At 44.1% G+C, this 19,622-nt stretch overlaps 1 protein-coding gene across 1 annotated transcript in view; it reads left to right on the top strand.

The window, feature by feature from the left end:
* Positions 1-19,286, top strand: part of LOC147693316 (NACHT, LRR and PYD domains-containing protein 3-like) — a 1,315,468-nt gene extending 1,296,182 nt beyond the window's left edge. Inside the window, exon 13 of the mRNA XM_086933670.1 lies at positions 18,081-19,286. The gene's annotated coding sequence lies outside the window, so the exon portion shown is untranslated. The remainder of the gene's footprint in view (positions 1-18,080) is intronic.
* Positions 19,287-19,622: the final 336 nt, after the last annotated feature.

The raw sequence follows: 19,622 nt of genomic DNA, 5'->3' as shown, positions 1-19,622 counted from the left end.
ACTCTTAATACTCTATAATGAACATCGCCATACTCTACATAAACTTCAAGAATACAACAGGGAACAGTCTTACATGAAGTAGTCTCGCAAATGGCGAGTGGGCACCGGATTCTCTGGAAGATGGTACTGGGAAGGGCCACACCCTGGGGTCTCTCTTGCTTCAGCACCAGACTGCATCTCGCCCTGATCATCCAGGAGACCACCAGGCTCTTCTTCTGGTGCCACATTCGCGGGCCCTTCCTCTGGGGTCGAAACTCAGTCAGGGACGTCAATGCGCCCCCAGGCTCTGAATCTCTCTGTTCCCATGTCTTTATTTATCTCTGTCGATCTCCCGGCCCCTGGGGACTGGCCAATTGTGGTGGGCCCAGGTACAGTTGCGACTGGCTGGAACTTTTTTAAGTAGGACACATTTCTCTCATGGCAATAATTCGGGTACCCAAGACGGTGGCGATGAAGAGAGGGAGCCCCAGAGACGCGGCGGGCAGCGGCAGGCAAGGTAAGTGCCTTTTAATTCTTTGTAACATTTAAATTAAAGTATTTAGGGAGGGCGGGAGGGAGGGAGGCCTGCGGTGCGTAGTGGGGCTACGCGGAATTCGGAGGTAGGCGTAGTTTCTCGCCCACTTCACGTAGCTCCGCGAAGCCCCACTACGCCCACTACACCCAGCCCTAGTACGTGGCCAGCTCCTGCCCTTGGAATGGGGGTCCATTTTCTGTTCTCAGTTCCTGGATAAGACCGCGGGTTTCCATGATTTTCTCCAGCCTTGGGATCACTTCTGCAGCACTGAGGGATGCTATAATCTCAACCTTTGGATATGTGGAATGATCATCCATAGCTACAAACATGTGTCGGCCATCAGGAAGGCTGCCAAAGTCTAAGCTGACACATGACCAGGGTGTCTGATGTCTCGGTTCAGCAATTATCGAAGCAGGTTGAGGGGCTTCTCCGGTTACCTGGCATGACAGGCAGGAGCGGACAGTAGCTTCCACTAGTTTGTCCGTGAGAGGGAACCAGACTTAAGTCTGCAGCCGTGACTTTGTGTTGACCATACCCTGATGTCCAATGTGGGCCAGCTGAACAACCCGGGCTGTCAATGCTGTTAGGATTACCAGTCGAAGCCCCCCAGTAGGCATCCAGTGGTTTCCTCCGTGAGATCATCTCTGATGTTGTATAAGCTGTCCATGATGCGCTGTGCTTCTACGGTCAGGATCTTCCACTCTTCCTTGGCCCTGTGCCAGTTGCCATGCCGTAGGGCCACCTTTGCCCGCTGTAAGCAATTGTCCTTGTCTATCTCCTCTCGGAGGTTCTCCATGGAAAGTGGAAGGGTGCACAACCATGCGGCGACACATCTGACGTATTCTTCTGTGTCATCGGCATCTTCCTTTTCCTGTTCCATAGCCACCCGGGGATGACGTGACAGATAGTCTGCCGGGTTGCGGACCCCGGCGGATACTCCACTTGGCAGTTAGTTTTGTAGCTGCAGCATCCACTTCTCGATCCTGGATGGTGGAAGTCTCCGAAAACAGAGCTACCAGGGGTTTGTGATCTGTTGCCACAACAAACGGCTTGCCATATACATAGAGATGTAAGTGGCGGCATCCCCAGTGTATGGCAGTGGCTTCCTTCTCTATCTGGGAATACCGCTGCTCCGTGAGGGACTGACTGGCGAATGCTACAGGAGTCCAGTCTTCCTCCGGGCGCCGCCGTTGTAGCAATACGGCTCCTAGTCCGGTTGGACCAGCGTCTACAGCAATCAGTGTCATGTTCCTGGGGTCAAAAAATGCTAGCATGGTCACTTATCAGAGTGCCTCTTTAATGTCCCTGAAGGCTTTGGCTTGTTCCTTGTCCCATTTCCAGGGAGTGGAGTCCTTCGTAAGTTCCCCCAGAGGCCCGGCAATCATTGTGAGGTCTCGAATAAACCACCCGCAATAGTTCACCACTCCGAGGAAACTGCTAACCTCCGTGACATTGGTGGGGACGGCTGAATTCTTGATGTCGGGGATCCCAACTGGCTGTACGTAGGTGCTTCACCATTTATTTTAACTTGGGTCATATGACCCTACATGGTGTACCCGTTACGTCACGGGTACGACACAACACCGGCCTAGAGTCACATGGACTCATCCAATCCATCAGATGTCATTTCTGATACAGGGGTCCCAGCTCAGGCTCTTTGAAAGAACCCCTCACCAAGGATTTGATAATCCACCTCTGACTGAGCTCTACTTTGCTGGTGATTCTATTTCTGATGCAGAATTGAATGATATACATAGACAGATTACTACATGCGCTCCTGTTCTACAAAACCTTAAACTCAAAGATTTGACATGATTTAAGGGAACTTAAACGTTTTAATAAGACAACTACTAGAAGGGACGTAGGATATTTGCGGAATGAGGAACTCTTCCATTTCAAGCCAGGCCTAGTAGCAGACAGGACCTTCCCTTCTCTACTATAGGAACTCTCTCTTCTCAGGCTACGACTAATCCTGGGAACCCGCCTGAGCCCATACCAAATCTATCGGATTCTATGAAGCGCTCTCATGAAGGACAAGAGAAATAGGGGCATATTATCAATGGAATGTGATAATTATTGCAAAGTGCGCTTAGCGCGTCTTTTACTATTGCCGACTATCATCACCGTGTTAGCTGCGTATTAGCAACGCTGAGCTAACAGGCGATGTACAATCCAGTGATAGACTGCGATAATCCTCATTAGCGTGTGAAATCCAGCGATGATTTCACAGCGCTAATGTACAGGTTGCTAATAGGCAGGTGTGGACTCAGCCTGACAATCGACCTCCCATTGTCAAGATGGCTAAGTCAGGTTTTAATCAGGCATTAAATACCAGTGATAATCGGGGTTAGCGCGCCTTTTAGTATCGCTTTGCAGGTCCGGGGCTGCATTGGTAATAGAGGGAAGTTGTGTTTACGACTGTTTCCATATTGTTTTAGTGAGGAACGCCTACTTTGCAAGTCATTAGCGCCAAATATCGCTGACATGCAAAGGGGCAAAAAAACAGCTGCTATCGCATGGAAACAAATGCTAACACATGTTTGGGAGTCATTAATGATGGTGGGATAGGAAAATCGCCGCTTTTCCAACATTATGTGTTGTAGGCAACCCTCAGCTAGGCCTACTTAGTGCAAGGGTTCACCCTACTCTGCACAGAGTCCTCAGACCTTATGAAGAAGTTGGCAATGAAACTGGAAAATACAAAAGCAATGTTTATTAAACCTTTAAAGGTGGTACTACAGTCCACACAACACCCTTCAGTATTGTATCGAGTAGCACACCGAACTAAAGCACATGGCCCCTTTTATACACAATGAGGGGGCTCAAGAGAAAGCGGTACAGAAGACAAGAGCAGTTTCATGACCATACAAGGACATATTGGAAGGCACAATCGATAGATGGGCGAAGTTAACAGTCTTCGGTAACTGGTAAACCCATTCCTATCTGGAACTAATTAGTAACGGTCGTTGACCCTACTGCGCATGTCTGAACATGCTGGAAGCGGGAAATACTAAAAATAGCCTGTTGCCGGGCAGACTTCAAGAGCAGTTAACAAGAAGGTAGGACAAAACACATGACGAGCACATGGCAATGTATGGCATACAAAATGGCCGTTACAAATACAAAATGGAGTCGACACATTTGTTACGATAATGGTCAAAACGGAGCATGTCTTCTGCTAATGCTTAACCTAATCGCTGTTGATTTACAATAGATGACCCTGCCAGCATTAGCTGAAGACATTCGACTTCCTAGGAAAAGCTAGATACTCATCCCTTATATCAATGACCATCATGCTAGCTATCTCCTTTTTCAAATCATTCAGCATTTTGACTTCTGCAATATTGCTTTTAGTCGGTATGCAAGCAGTAACACACATAGAACATATAATCGGACTGCACTGTATACATACACAACAAGTGAAGATTAATGCAATTATTATATATAGGGCTGTTAATACTTTCCAGCCCCAGGCAGAAATCAGAGTCCAAAGCCATCCTGTAAAAGTCCATGTACCATTTTCTGTGTAAAGGTCTGCAGCGATTTTATGAAGTTTATTAATCGCTTTATACACTGATGGGGTGTGGTCAGGTATGAACATGCAGCAGCTACTACCTATAACACGACATGCACCACCTCTATCTGCTAGCATAATGTCCAACACCGTTCTGTTCTGCAAAGCTACAATTCTAGCAATTTGCAATTCTTTAGTGATGTTTCCTAAAGCTACAGCTGTTTGATCTGTGACAGCTTCCACTACTCTAGTCAATCGTCGCACTTTTCTGCTGTTTAATGCAGCACCCACAAAAAAGAACAATCCTAAATTAAATTCTATATATTGTTGTAGACTAGTGTCGGTCTGATCAATACCATCAGTAGTCAAAGTTCTCTTGTATCTATTTACAGTAATTTTGTTAAACAGTTTAAGATTTCGATGATACAATGGAGGTGCTAGAAACACAGGGGGCAATAAAAATGATACATAACAAATGTCGGTCCAGCCGGCTGGCAGTCGATAGTATCCACGATTTCCGCACACAAAATGAGTATTGTGTGAAGCTAAAAAGGTACTATTATTTAAGCCATCTATATTCAATACAGTAATACAGTCACTGACCCCTCAGGGATATGCCCAATGCTCTGTACACATACTTCTGCTTGAGTTTGAGTAACAGAAATAACAAAATGTTCAGCATTGGATGAGTCTCTTGTATTGGTGAAGATATATGGCGTTCAAATATTGTCCGGTCCATATTCTTCCCACTCCCATTTAGTTCCATTCGCCCGAGGATACCCATCTTTATCTTGATGGCATTCTTTATTTAACCGGAAAAGCAGTCTACCCACTGTAGGATTCCTGGTCGCAAAGAGCAAAGTATACCAGGCTCGACAAGAGCCATTATGCGAAAAAGGGAGAGGTATGAATGGTGTACTTCTTTCTTTTGATGTGCAGGCATCATCCCACAAATCCAACAGTTTGTAGCATTTGTAGCGATGTGGGTGTGATGCAACATTTGAATGAAGGTATTATTGAGATAAGATTGTCGATGTTTCAATTCTTGATATGGGAGCGTAAAGAAATAATGCTCCTCTGGTGTAGGTGTAGTAACAACAAACAACTCACGAGCAGGAGTTGTCTCCTCAACAGACCATGTTATTGTTGCCGCAATCACTAAAGCAACAACAAACCCTACCGCACAAAAAATCTTCTTCTTCTTTTCCATTTTAGTCATAACACAGAAATCTTCCTGAAACTAAAGTAGCTGTCAGAGCTCTTAGCCCTGGGTAGCCGTTGATTTCTTCACCACGGGCCAAGACGGGTGTCACTTCTCTAATGCAGGGCTGACAACCCCCCCCCCCCCCCCTTGCCACATCGGCTCTCCGTTTCACTGACCCAGGGAATGCTCAGACAACTTTCAGAAATGCTGCAGATTTCTCTCTCGATCTCAAATTATATCTTGTTGCTCCAGGGACAGTTTGATCCAGGAAGAACTCCTCAGATCCGTCAGGCGTCACAGCACGGCCTCTCTCCGCAGTCAGAACCTCTTGGTGGTCGGTCAACAAGGCAGGCTCCACCAAAGTCGGAAGTACTCGACGATAATGGGTACCATGGACCCAATTCTTCCGATTCATGACTCAAACTGCTGTTCTCGTAGCAAGTAGCACTTGCTCTGGCCCACGCCACCGTGGCTCCAAACTGCTCGACCCCTCGAAGGACTTTAGAAGGATGAAGTCGCCAGGCCAGAGGTTGTGGCCCTCACCTGTGGATCTGTCTGGAAGTGCTTCTCGAACCTGTTGATGAATAGAAACCAAGTTATCAGTTAATTGTGCCAAATAGTCATTCATTAAGACACAAGGTACATCATACACAGAACTCGGTTTAGGAATTCCCCAGATATTCATGGGCCTGCCAAACAGAACCTCATAAGTTGTGAGACCTGTTCTAGAATGAGGCACTGATCTGATTGACAACAATGACAGTGGCAACGCATCTGGCCAATTCAGAGAAGTAGAAGTCTGTATCTTAGCTAATTTCAGTTTCAGAGTAGCATTGTATCTTTCCACCAAACCTGCTGATTGTGGGTGGAACACTGCATGAAACTTCTGTTTGATCCCTAATCCTTTCGGGACATATTTATAACGTCCCCTACAAAATGAAGTCCGTTATCGCTCCACAAAAATCTACAAACACCTTAGCGAGGAAAGAATTCCTTCAAAAACACCTTTACCGTAGTAATTGCAGTATTGTCTTTTGTGGGGTATGCCTCAATCCATTTACTGAAGGCACATACCACCACCAAGACATACTTCAGATTATTATAGCGTTCAAGCTGAATATAATCCATCTGCAAAACTTCAAAAGGTGCAGTCGGTGTAGCAAATCCTCCTGCTGGAGTTCGTGTCCCCTTTCCAGGATTAAATCGTAGGCAAATCAAACAGGATTGTACTACTCTCTTAGGTGTGCTAGCAATTTCTGGATGCTCCCAGACTTGTGTAAGCAACTTCACTATTGCTGAAGCTCCAACATGTGCTAGCCCATGTGCCATCTGAACCATAAATTGTACAAAAGCTATAGGCAACTTCCATCTATCCATCTGCTTACTTCGCCAACACCCTTCATCATCCAACTCTCCATCTATGGACCATTGCTCTCGTTCTTTGTCAGAAGCGGTCCTCTGTATCTCTAGTACTTCCTTCCTAACATTGTGCCACCCCTCAGCTTGTGACTTTACTACATACATAGAAGTAGTGTCAGGCTGCATCGCAGTCTCACGTTCCACTCAATCTACAAAAGCGTTTCCTTGTCCCACCTTATCTGTCACCTTTTTATGTGCATTGCATTTCACTATAGCTACTTTCTTTGGATATGTTAATGCAGTTAAAAGATTATGCATTATGTGCATCCCGTGTGATGTCAGAAAGCCTCTTTCCTTACAGAGCAGGCCAAAGTTATGCGCCACTCCAAAAGCATAGTGGCTATCTGTATAAATATTCACACACAACCCTGTATTAAGCTCACACGCTTGTGTCAAAGCTATTAGTTCTGCTGCTTGAGCTGACTTCTGTGGTATGTGAGCTGTCTCTACTATCGTATGAAGCGTAGTAATTGCATACGCGGCTGAAGTTGTACCATCCGGTAACTTCAGACACGACCTATCAACCCACAATTCTCGATCCACATCTGGAAGGGGCGTATCTTGCAAATCAATATGACCCTTTGTCTGTTCCTCAGTCAGAAAAGTACAATCTTGTGTTTCCTGCGCCTCAGGCTGAGTCGCCGGAAATGGCAACAACGTGGCTGGGTTTAGTGTTGCACATCTCTTCAATGTAATGTGAGGAGCTAACAACGTCAGCTCATATCCTGTCAGACAAGCGCTAGTCAAATGCTGCGTCTTTGTTTGATTCAAAAGGGCATCAACAGCATGGGGTACCAGCACCAACGGCTTATGTGATAAGACTATCCCTTCACTCTGGGGTATTGACACAGCTGTTGCCACTACTGAGCGAAAACAACCAGGCAACGCTCGAGCAACAGGATCAAGTACTGCTAAAAAATATGCACAAGGGCGTTGCTTATAACCGTGTGTCTGTACTAAAACTGACAATGCACACCCATCCCTCTCGTGTACATACAATGTAAAGAGCTTCGTGTAATCTGGAGTACCTAACACTGGTGCTGAACAAAGAGCTTGTCGTAACTGTCTGTAACAGAGTGACAGTACAGGATGCCCCCGTATACATTAAAGAGACATTGCAGGACATTGTTCCCCCTTCAACACCCCTCTTCTACCCCTCACAGAACGTCGAGACCACAGACAGCACGCAAGAGAGCGAGGAGAGACACTGGCCCTTTAACGAGGAGACAGCAGAGGAATGGGCGGGGCTGTATGATGAGGCGGAGAAGTCTTATACAGAGGAACGACAGCACCAGGTGTGCTTGTTCACACGGAGAGAGGAAGACGTGCGGAGAGAAGCTGATGAGGAGCGGAGGAGTACGGACGTGGAGGCAGAAAGGAAGAAAGACTCGGAGTGTGAGGAAGCTGTGATCTCAAGAACGGACGAGAAGCCAGGAGGCCAACGACTTTGCGAGTCGCCCTGCCACACACCCAGGGGAGGTGTGTGGCTAGCTCAGGTACGCAATACTATCCGGAACTGGGTGGGACGTAAGGGCGGTTCGCCTAATCCACCCTGATCCCTCCTTGACCCGGTGTACCTTTCCCCGAGCACTATCCTGCACTTCCAGTAGTCCGACGCAAAGAGTGTTACACGGGTTAATGTGTTCTCACTCCCTTTCCCCTTCACGTATGTATATGTAAAGCACCCCTCTCATGAAAGACTATTTCTGTCTGTTTAATCCGAGAGCCAAATCGGACCCAGACGTAAAGCCTCGACAGAGTCCGGAGGTGTTTAGACGACTCGATCCATTTGAACGTCGTCACAGGAGGCCGAGTAGAAGTAGATCTCCACGACGGAATACCTCTTTAACCACATGGCTGCTGGGCGTTTCCCCCCCCCCCCCCCATGCTGGAAAATGCCATTTTAGTGGCACCATGACGAGCTCAGCTCGTCATCAGCACACGACACCCGTGGGTGATGACGAGCTGAGCTCGTCATCAGCATCGAAAGGGTAAGGAAGAAGTGTACTGACCACTTGTACAACACAATAAAACCTGTTAAAACTAAGACCCGCCTGTTGCCGATTCCTCTTGACCCCGTCACACTGTCGAAAAGCACTCTCACATTCATCTGTCCAAGGAAGGGGTGTTGTAGTATCTTTTGTTGAAAAAAGCTCACAAGGGTTTAGCAATATGTGAAAATCCTAATATCTATTGTCTACAAAAAGAAGTAAGACCTAAAATGCTCGGACCTCTTTCTGTGTGGAAGGTACTGGTGTGTCTAGAATTGCTTGAATGCGATCTGATGTGAGTGCACGCCCCTCCTTAGACAAAAGGTGACCTAAGTAGGTTACCTTTGGTCTACAATACTGCAGTTTCTTTCTCAATACCTTATGGTGATGTAAGGCAAGGAAAGAAAGCAAAAACAAAGTACATTTCTCACATTGTTCAGGGGTATCGGCTGCTAACAAAATATCATCAACATACTGAATGAGCGCCACACCCTCAGGTAGGACAAAAGAATCAAGCTGTCTTTTCAATGCTTAGCTGTAAATACTAGGACTCTCAGTATAGCCTTGAGGAACTCTACAAAATCTATACGATCGATTATTCAAAGTGAAACCGAACAAATATCAGCTATCAGGATGAATAGGGATCGAAAAGAAAGCGGTCTTCAAGTCTATAACAGAGAACGTAGTTGCAGTAGGTGGAACTAAAGTAAGAAGCATTGTGATATCAGAAACCACTGGATATTGCGGTACCACTATCTTATTCACCTCCCGTAAATCAATAATAAATCTGTAGATCCTAGTATCAGTGTCCCTCAAAATTGGGAGGATCGGACTGTTACAAATGTTAAAGGGAACTTCCTCAACAACTCCAACTTCAATAAGATCTTGTACAATTCGTATGAGTACTTCCTCACTATCCTGTGAAATTCACTATTAAGGCAGGCGTGGCAACACAGCTCCCTCCTTTACACTAATATGCACTGGTGGAATAACCATCTGACCCACATCGGTATCTGAAGTAGCCCACAGAGTGTTAGGTATGGAGGCTAATGCAACATCCTCTTGAACAATACAAACTCTGTCTGTTACAGGGTAATTGTCATTCAAAATCACTCGCACTCCTACAGGGGAACATCTTATTGTGGCTCTGAAATACTTGAACATATCAAGACCCACAATATAATCTGGGGTATTTGGGGAAAGCAAAAACGGGCATGGAGCAGCAAACTTATCAACATGAAATGCAAGTGGTTGTGACAATGGGCTAAGGGAAGGTGTTCCATCGAACCCTATCGATGTAATCGTTAAGCCAGACGGGGGAGCCCTTGGAACCAATTGTTTAGACAAAGCGCTACGAGTAGCTCCTGTATCAACCAGAAACTGATCAGTAAAACCCAAAACATGTGCTGTAACATAAGGACCCCTCTGATCTACTGGAACTTCAACTGATTCCTTACCCCATCCTACGCAATCCTATGCATAAGCAGAATCATGCGACTCAGGCTGCACATAATCAGACATGTGGTATTGGTTGCGCCTATCAAAAGTATTGAACCCATTTTGTACCCGTACATTAGAATCAAACCTTGCACAATTGTTCATAGTACCGCTGGGTCCTGAGTTCCCTGAGCGATTCCTCATGGATCATCGGCCACGAACATAGCGCTGTGAGCGCAACAATGGACACTCATCTGCCCAATGACTAAATTTCCTACAATACGCGCATTGATCAACGGCCAGAGAGGGACGAGTATAAGAGGAGTTAGAAAATCCTCGTCCGCCTCTATCGTTACCTCGAAGAGGTGGACCATAAACCTGAGATAACATAACTTTTGTTTTTAATTCTTTAGACTTTTTATCCTCATTGCCCTCCGCTTCTAGTTCCTGACGCTCGTAATATTGAGCCATCTTCAGGACGGATGCCGGAGAAGAGGTGGTCCAAGAGCTTTCGCTAGCTTTCAAGCGGCTAGCCACTCCTGGTAATAGATTCGTAACATACTTATCTACAAACAAGTGTCGGCCCGTATCGTCCGTTAGCGACTGGCCACTGAAATCATGAAAAGCTTCCTCAAAACGTGTGAAGAAATCTGAAACTGATTCATCTGTCTTTTGCTTACAAGATGCTGGAATAGTCCAATCAATCTTTTTAGGAGGAATAATCATTTTTAACTTAGCTAATATTGAACCGGGAAGATCTAAAATCAACTGACATGGCTTTTTCGCTGGTTCCCTGTCCACATCTTCCCTCTCTATCTCCTTCCATAATGCCCCATACGCTGTGCTATCATCTATTTTACGCACAGATCTCCACATATAAGCCAAAAAAATAAATCAATATCAGCTAATGTCATGGTACAAGAATTTAAGGCTCCCTCAACTTCCTCATAGAAAGCGGCAGGATTTTTACGCGGATCAGGCAATGCAGCTTTAAGTGCCATAACATCTGCTCTATTCCAGGGAGTATATACCCAATTATAAATAAAATACCCTTTAGCATCAACAGAATATTTATCGTCACTTGTACCTGCTCCTTTAGGAGGAACATATAAAGGCGCGGCCTCTCGCATAGGCTTTGCATGCACTATCGCGATCTTATCTGTTTCAAAAATAGATGATTGTTTCCCGTCGACCAATCCTGTTCGTTCATCTGTTTTAGCTTTCCATTTCTCCTCCCGTAGCCGAAGCGCCTCATTTCGAACTTTAACCAGCCGCCTGATCGTATCAGTCACCTGGGGAAGAGTAAAAAGACCTTTATGTAATTGCTAACAATCGATTGCCACATCATAAGGTTCGAGAACATCAGATACTTTTCGAAACATATCAACAACTTCTTCTGCGAAATGTTCAGTAAAATATATCTGCTGTCTATCATGCCATCCCTTTAAAGTCTCTAAAATATCAGAAACAGCAACAATATCTTTAAGTGACTGTCGAGCAATCTTTCTAAGTTCAGCCGCACGATCGACCGGAATTATGGAGCGGGTGTCACGTTTCGTTTTATCAGCCCTGGAGTCCTCGTCTTCGCCAGATGGAGCGGACGGAACGATATACGGAGGCGGAGGACGATCTAACAAAGAAAAATCATCTTGCGGTTTATTAAGGACAGGATAAAGAGGTTGTCGAACAGCATATTGGCCAGATATCTGTAATCTGCGCTCCTTCTCCTGTCTCTTTTCCAACTCTTTCGCCTCCTTCTTTCTTAGTTCTTGCGCTTTTTCATACACATTCTTCCGTTGCTCTTTCTCAATCAGCGCTTGCTCACGTTTCTCACGCTCACGTACTTCTTTCACCCACATTTGCACACTCTCAAACATATCTTGTCTAGATTTTCGCTTAAGCATACACTGTTCCACATACTCAATTTTCCGCATATCAAATGACCCATACTTCGGCCAACATAACTCAGGATGCTTTCGCGTGTATTTCCTCCACAATGTGCTGTACATTATAGAAGAAAGACCATATTTAAGGTACATATCTCTATGAGGCGTCCCCTCTGGGGGAGCCGGCTGCGATTCCACAAGACAACCGGTTATTTCCACAAAAGCAGCACATCCTACGGAGTGCGCTAAAAGCAGGCATGCCAAAAATAGTGCAAAATATGCAGTATTATAATCAAAGTAGCACTTAAGGTATCTGTAATACGTTGTGCCGTTCAAATCAAAATCGCATTGTAGAGAAAAATCTCCTCATTACCTGCCTATATATGTTGCAACACATATATTACACATACACATACACATTATTGACTAGTCATTCCAAAATTGCCACAGCAAGCGTATCCTAAAACTGCCTTGCCACTTCCAGGCTTCCAAAAACCCACAGCAAGTACCGTACAACGGTTCTTACCAATCACAGGGCGTCCAGATTCCAACTGCCAAGTTCTAAATTCGACCAAACGGCCACTGCACGGCAAAGCAACAGAAGAGATCTCAGTCGAGGACCGGCACCACCTGGATGGTCAGATCGGAAAGAAAGTAAAAAACGCCTTGGATGCCAAGAATCAGGTCTCTTCTGGCATGCAATCGCGTCAGCAGCGAGATTCCAATCCTTCGTCATGACCACTCCTTCGGGCATCTGAGTCGTCGATGAGCCCTACGTTGGGCGCCAATTTGTTGTAAGCAAACCTCAGCTATGCCTACTTAGTGCAAGGGTTCGCCCTTCTCTGCACAGAGTCCTCAGACCTTAGGAAGAAGTTGGCAATGAAACTGGAAAATAAAAAGCAAAGTTTTTTAAACCTTTAAAGGTGGTACTACAGTCCACACAACACCCTTCAGTATTGTATCGAGTAGCACACCGAACTAAAGCACATGGCCCCTTTTATACACAATGAGGGGGCTCAAGAGAAGGCGGTACAGAAGACAAGAGCAGTTTCATGACCATACAAGGACATATTGGAAGGCACAAATGATAGATGGGTGGAGTTAATAGTCTTCGGTAACTGTAAGCACATTACAATCTGGAACTAATTAGTAACGGTCGTTGACCCTACTGTGCATGTATGGACATGCTGGAAGCGGGGAATACTAAAAATAGCCTGTTGCCGGGCAGACTTCGAGAGCAGTTGACAAGAAGATAGGACAAAACACATGACGAGCACATGGCAATGTATGGCATACAAAATGGCCGTTACAAGTACAAAATGGAGTAGGCACATTTGTTACGATAATGGTCAAAACGGAGCATGTCTTCTGCTAATGCTTAACCTAATCGCCGTTGATTTACAACATATGTTGCCGGAAAAGCAGCTAAAATTCTCTTGATAATATGCCACAGACTCTTTGTAGTTCCAAAGGTTTCCACTAGTTCTGCCAGCAGCTTGCTCAGAAAGATGAACTCTTCGATCATTGGCGCCATCCATCTGTGCCCAAAATCTCTCAGATACTGCGACGTAATCTGTGTAGGGAGCCCTCAGTTAGAAGGGTTCAAGATAAAACAGCACCTGTTGTGAATATGGTTGATATTGAAAAGTTGGGAAAGTCAACATGCAAAGACAGTGATTCTCTCCAAACAAAGCTATTTACTGGTTCAGGACGCAGCGCTGCTGCGTCTTCATTCTCCATCCTGGTATAGGGGATGTGCTTTGAATGCCATGGAGGGGGTATGTTGGATATGATGACCTTGAATTGAGCAGATTATAATTTAGAGATGGACTCAATTCTCTGGATGCACGTGTCTTACCCCGCCACCTCCAGTTCTAGCTTTATCCTCCCTTTACAAACTATTCACCCGCTCCCCCTCAAACCTGGCACCAGACTCAACTAATGTACCTTTCACTACACAGAGAGACTAACATCCATCCTTTTGCTCCAGTGCTGAAAACTAATGTTTGACTCCCTCCTGATCTTCCTTTCAGGGTCTGATGATTCTCCTCTAGGGGAGGTTGTTACCCATTGAACAAACTTTGGGGCTTATTTACCAGGAAGTGGTGGGGCGCAGCATTTGCCAAATTGGCTTAAAGCCACGCTCTGCCACTTCCAAAATGGAGGGCTTCACCGTATTTACAAGAATACAATCGTTTAGCTTCCTAGCGCCAACACAGACACCCTTAAGCCATAGTGCAAGGGTGCCTGTGTTTTAGGGGAAGATTGTTTATGTGCACACATAGAAGTTGCAAAACGTAATTTTTTTTTAATTGATTGTTTATGGGCAGGAAGGGATACCTTCCTGCACATAATAAATGGCCTTTTGCTGTTTCTATTTGTACTGCACACTGCGGCACACATAGAAACAGCAAAAATAAAAAATTTTGCCTGCTTGCGCCTCTTCAAGACTAGGTTTTCCTAGGTCTTAATTTGGACCCTGCCCCATATTTACGCCACCCTAGTAAATAGGGGGCAGCATCAGAATCAATGGGTGTTGCGGTGAAAGCCCACAGCAACACCCATTACCCTCCCCTTTCACTCTAAGTGTAGCGTGTAAGGGTGCCTTAATCACAAGGCGGCGTTAAGCCACGTTAACTGGCTTAACGCTGCCTTGTGTTAAGGCCAAGCCCCTATCCCCACCACAACTTCACTAAAAGTGACGTTCCTGTGGCAATAGGGACTTTTAAATATGCCCCTTCTCTCTTATCCTTCTTCAATGGTTTCAGTTGATCCAGCTCCTCAAACTGATGCGCATTTCAACGATACTGACGCAGTTCCAGAGCAGGTTTTGAGTATGTCCTCTCCTTGCTCGTGTTGTTCATGGCAAGAGTCATTTTAGAAACAACCTTTTCATTATTCTGGAACGTTGCAGGTTTAGGCCCTGATCTAGAGGATTCAGAGCGGCTCTAAATGGCAGACATTATATATATACTAATGTTCCAGGAAGCACCGGCAATGGAACTGATTCACAGAATGGGCTTAATTACCCCTTTCATTAGTGCATCCCCCTCAATAGCGGGCCGTGCCTCAGGAGGACTCATTACCTGGATTAAGATATCACTGAACTTGTGAATCAATTCACCTGAGATATTGGGCTTGAACCTTGTGGTTTGAGGATTCATCTTTACTCAATGTATAATAGTCCATTCCCTTGCAGTAGAGTTTCCAACTAGAACTGTTTCACATTCTCTTCTTTCTGACCTTAGTCTGAAGTTATGCCTTCCTATTGGATGTATTTTAATATCACTTTCAAATCCTAAAGTGGATTATTTGATAACGGAAGAGGAATATGAAGCCATGGGTATCCCGATACTTGATCCCCCATTTGTACCTTCGACTGCAGGTGCCGTCCAGGTCTCCCTTTAATTTTATTTAACAGTATTGAGCCTGCAGTGGTCGATTAATATCTGATCAAGTGAGATTACATGCTTTTACACAAAGGGATGTATAGGAGCCCACTAGAGTCTTTCTTTTTGGACCTTGATAGTAGGATAAAATGCTTGATTGTTCGGTAATTCAAGAACAGACCGTGATCATTGCCCGCTCCTGCTGAGTCTAACTCCCTCCTTGATTGCGCATTATCCTGGGCAAAGCAACTTATATCAAGTAGAGCCTCTGATCAGCAATAACTATAGAACAGTCAAATGACCAAAGATGCTAGTGAACCAACAATACCAAATGGAGATTTACAAATTCTTTTACTGAGCACTTGAGCCATAGGCTTATTTTCCAAAGCGCGACAATCCAGTCGCTATGACGAATATTTGACCATCTAAGGAAGATCTTCCAACAGCCAATTCATGCCCCACCCTCAGCCTTGATTGATAGTAAAAAATATAATTTATAGTTTAATACTGATTGTCGCAAAGCACATTTTTCTCTTGTTCAAGCATAGACGGCACACAACCAGAAAAAGTGGAGAGCTTTGACTATTTGGGTATACGGGTAGGCAGTTCGATTGTTGTGAGGGTCACTGATAGAGAAGAGTCGATCCATACTGCAACTCAAGGCAGGCGCCCTTTTAAAGTTTCAGCTCACATCAATCACTAGACCTGTGTCCCCAGCTTTGATGATTTAAAGAGCTAAGACTCAGTCAGTGACTCTTTATGGGGCTGAGATATAGGGTTATGTAAATACACCAACATCGACAGTTGCAGAAAATGATTTTGCTAGAGCTCTTTTTAATTTCCCCACAAAGCACTCCCTTAGTTCCATTGTTCTTTGATAAAAGGCAGCCATGAGTTGAGCATATGGCTATACTCAGCCCCCTGTTATACAGGGTACAAATGTTGACCACTGAGGAATTAGCTTTTTACATGGCGTCTCTCTCTGAAATATTGAAATCTTGTACACTCAACACCACACCTCAGCTTTGTCATATACAAAACGGCTGGTAATCTTAGGTTCAGAAAGTTGATGAAGTGATCCAGTGTCTCCACCCCCATTGCCTGAGGTTGTTCTCAAACAAGGTCTAGATACAAGTGAATACCTCAGAGGAGAGTTTTACACCAAAGTATTTGTAAAAGAAAACATCGTCTCACTTCGAGATTTCTCTAGTGAAATATGTCCACCTTTAGCTGTTGTGTTGTTCCTAAGAATACCCAGGACCTGTGCATTTGTGGATGACCTAAACTGAGGGCTTTGTGTCAAGTCTGATTCCGGACAGCCCGGAAGAATACGTCATCCGTTAGGCCAGCTAGCTTTACAGTGCCACTATAAACCCCCCAAACTCTTCCAAGGAGTGAATAGTTTCTGGCAACCACTGAACATGACAAACCTGATCCCTCAGGAATAGTGGAAACAGTACAGTACTTTTCGTTCAGACACTTGTGATCGCTTAGTCTCAGAGAAATACACAGAGTACCAGATGTGGACATTTTCAATAAGTATTTATTGAATCAGTGGTGCTCTGATGTCTGCTTGGTGTACAGCAACAATTATGAGACAGAGGCAGATATAGAATATGACCACCACCGACAGAGAAAACAGTAAATACATTTCTATCATGGTGCTAAAAAAGATGAATATATGCAGGCAAATACATACAGTAATGTTTGCGTACTCCTCCTTAGGTGCTCCCTATCTAAGTGTGCCTAGATGAACCTAAAATATATATGTCTATGTAAAGCCAGGGGAACAGGGTTGTTGTAAACTAGGAATGGTCACTTTGGGGTTCTCCTATAATCGATATGTTTTTAAAACAAGTGTTTGTGTTTATAAAACAAATACGATTGTGCACAGCGGTCCTGTTGGCCAAGGATGATGAAATGAAGATACAAGTGATGACCCTTGTACAGAGTAATTATACAGTGTATGAAACATTGTTATGTCCTTCATGTGAGGAGGATCAAGATATGATACTAAGAATCCTCATGTATAATAAATGAGCCTGGCTTCAGAGACGCCGAGCAACATGTGTTCTGGCACATGACTAGGTAAAAGGACAGCGCAAGAACCGTTATGTTTGTGTAAAGCCGGACGAATGTAGGTAAAAGGTAACCATACATGTCAGAACTAACATGAAATATAACAAAAAAAGACCTTGCATATGAGACTTCGGTATCAACCACTTCACCTGAAGAGTTTTACTTCAAGATGGTCCCTTCCACATTCCTCTCCTATTCATTTTCAATTTTTTCATTGTCTGGCTATTGAAAATTTAGAACATCTTTTTTTTCTGCATATTTAACAGTGATGAGGACGTGGATTTTTACTATATGCCTTCATCTGGGTTCCCGCCAGTATTTGCCCACTTTAGGGTTTTTACAGAACAATACTTCCTGGCCAATTGTGTATCCTGTGAACGGATACCTATACTGTGCGTCATTAACCAGAAAGCATATAGACCAGCTGCTGTAAAGATCTTAAAATCCGAAAAAAGATTTGATGATGGTGAATTGCAAATGATCAAAATCAGCCACAGCTAAAAAATGTGGAGGCTTTTTTGGGCGCATTTAGAGAGATACATATTTTTTTAAATAGTGGAAAATTAAATTGTACATTGCTATGGATGCCAGATGTTTTTTACACTCTTGCTCGTCCTACGTCTAATTGTAACTTGTTTCTCTTTCAGACTCAAGAGACGAATCAGAGGTGCTGCAAACTCACCTAATCAACTTAGCGTTTAAATGCATTTATTTTGCTTTACTGATGGTTTGGGGGATTTCACTTAATCAATCTATTAGATGGATATTGTGAGGCTGATATTGATGTCAGGGCATATTTAACAAAAAATCATGCAACACAATAGAATGAGGCAGTTTACTGCTCTGCATGACAGGGGGAGCAGACATGCGCTGTATCTACCAAGATATTGTGTATTCCTGCTCACTCCCTGCGCTGGTGCACCAAATGCGGCCGCGCCAATGCAGGCACCCTTGTGCCATGGTAACGGGGTGCCTGAGTTGTAGGTAGGATTGTTTTTGTGCAGCAAGGGACACCTTAGTGCATAAAAACAATCCAGAGAGGCATTGTCCTCTTTCTATGTGTGCTGCAGAATGCATTACACCTAGAAAGAGGAAATAACGAGGAGAAATAAAGATATTTCTCCTTGTTACACCTCTGTCGGGTAGACACACCATTTTGACACATTCCCAGGTTTACAAGTCTTTATAAATTTGTCAGTGCACTAAAATCCATGGGTGGATGCACGGGAACGTCCATGCTCCACCCATGGAATGACATCCCAATAGAGAGTAACACAGGGCAGCGATTTGTGATACCTTGTGTTACTCTTTATTTACTAAGCGATGCAGAGCCACACATGGTGGCTTTCCGTGGCTTACTAAATCTCACTTAAGTCCTTGCGTTGCCTTGTGTCACCTTGCCGGATGCAAGAGCATCTCAAGCGTTTAGTAAATCTGTCCATTATTAGTTAGGGAATGGCTATTTGTGTATCATTCATTTTATAATTCTTTGTATGTCAATCACTATCTCATGTGTTATTGATTTCTTGGAAGTTTCTGTAAAGTATATACAAAGTCTGAAAGTATCAAAGCATTTCACAGAGGATTCTGTACAAAGCAGGGTAAGTTAGATAGTAACATAATCACTGACTTTATTCGCTTAGTTACATTCAACAGATTCATCAGCACAATCAATAAGCCTTGAGAAAGTTACGCAAAAGTAACAAAACACGTGTTGGCTGTCTTCGGCTACCTTTTAACCGCCACTACTTGAATGGACCTAGGATTAGGACCTTTATTTTGACTTCCACATCTGTTTATAGTGCTCAAAATGACGAATATTGAAATGTAACATCATACACTGTAAACCATGTATTGAATTTGAAACTAAATGGATTGTGTTTGAAATGATATACAGTTTCTGTACTGTGTTTGGAATTACATACAGTGTTTCTGTTAAACCTTTGGATTGAATAATATTAAATCATATAGTGAATACAAATCTTTGATGTTCTCTTCTCCTAAGATAATAGATACAATTTCCACGTTTTCTTAGTTACGAGCTAACATACCCTAGAAACAATCATTGACCCGATATCTTTTGATTTGGCCATTTGTTTGAACTCAATCACGATACTAAAGTTTTATTTGTTAAAAGTTAGAGGGTCGAGGTGCAACCATTTTATAGGGAAGTAGAAGTGCTGGGGAGC

The sequence above is a fragment of the Lissotriton vulgaris genome, chromosome 8, assembly GCF_964263255.1.
Source record: "Lissotriton vulgaris chromosome 8, aLisVul1.2, whole genome shotgun sequence".
NCBI lineage: Eukaryota > Metazoa > Chordata > Amphibia > Caudata > Salamandridae > Lissotriton > Lissotriton vulgaris.
Note: the sequence above shows the minus strand (reverse complement) of the source record. Positions and strands in the feature narration are given on the sequence as shown.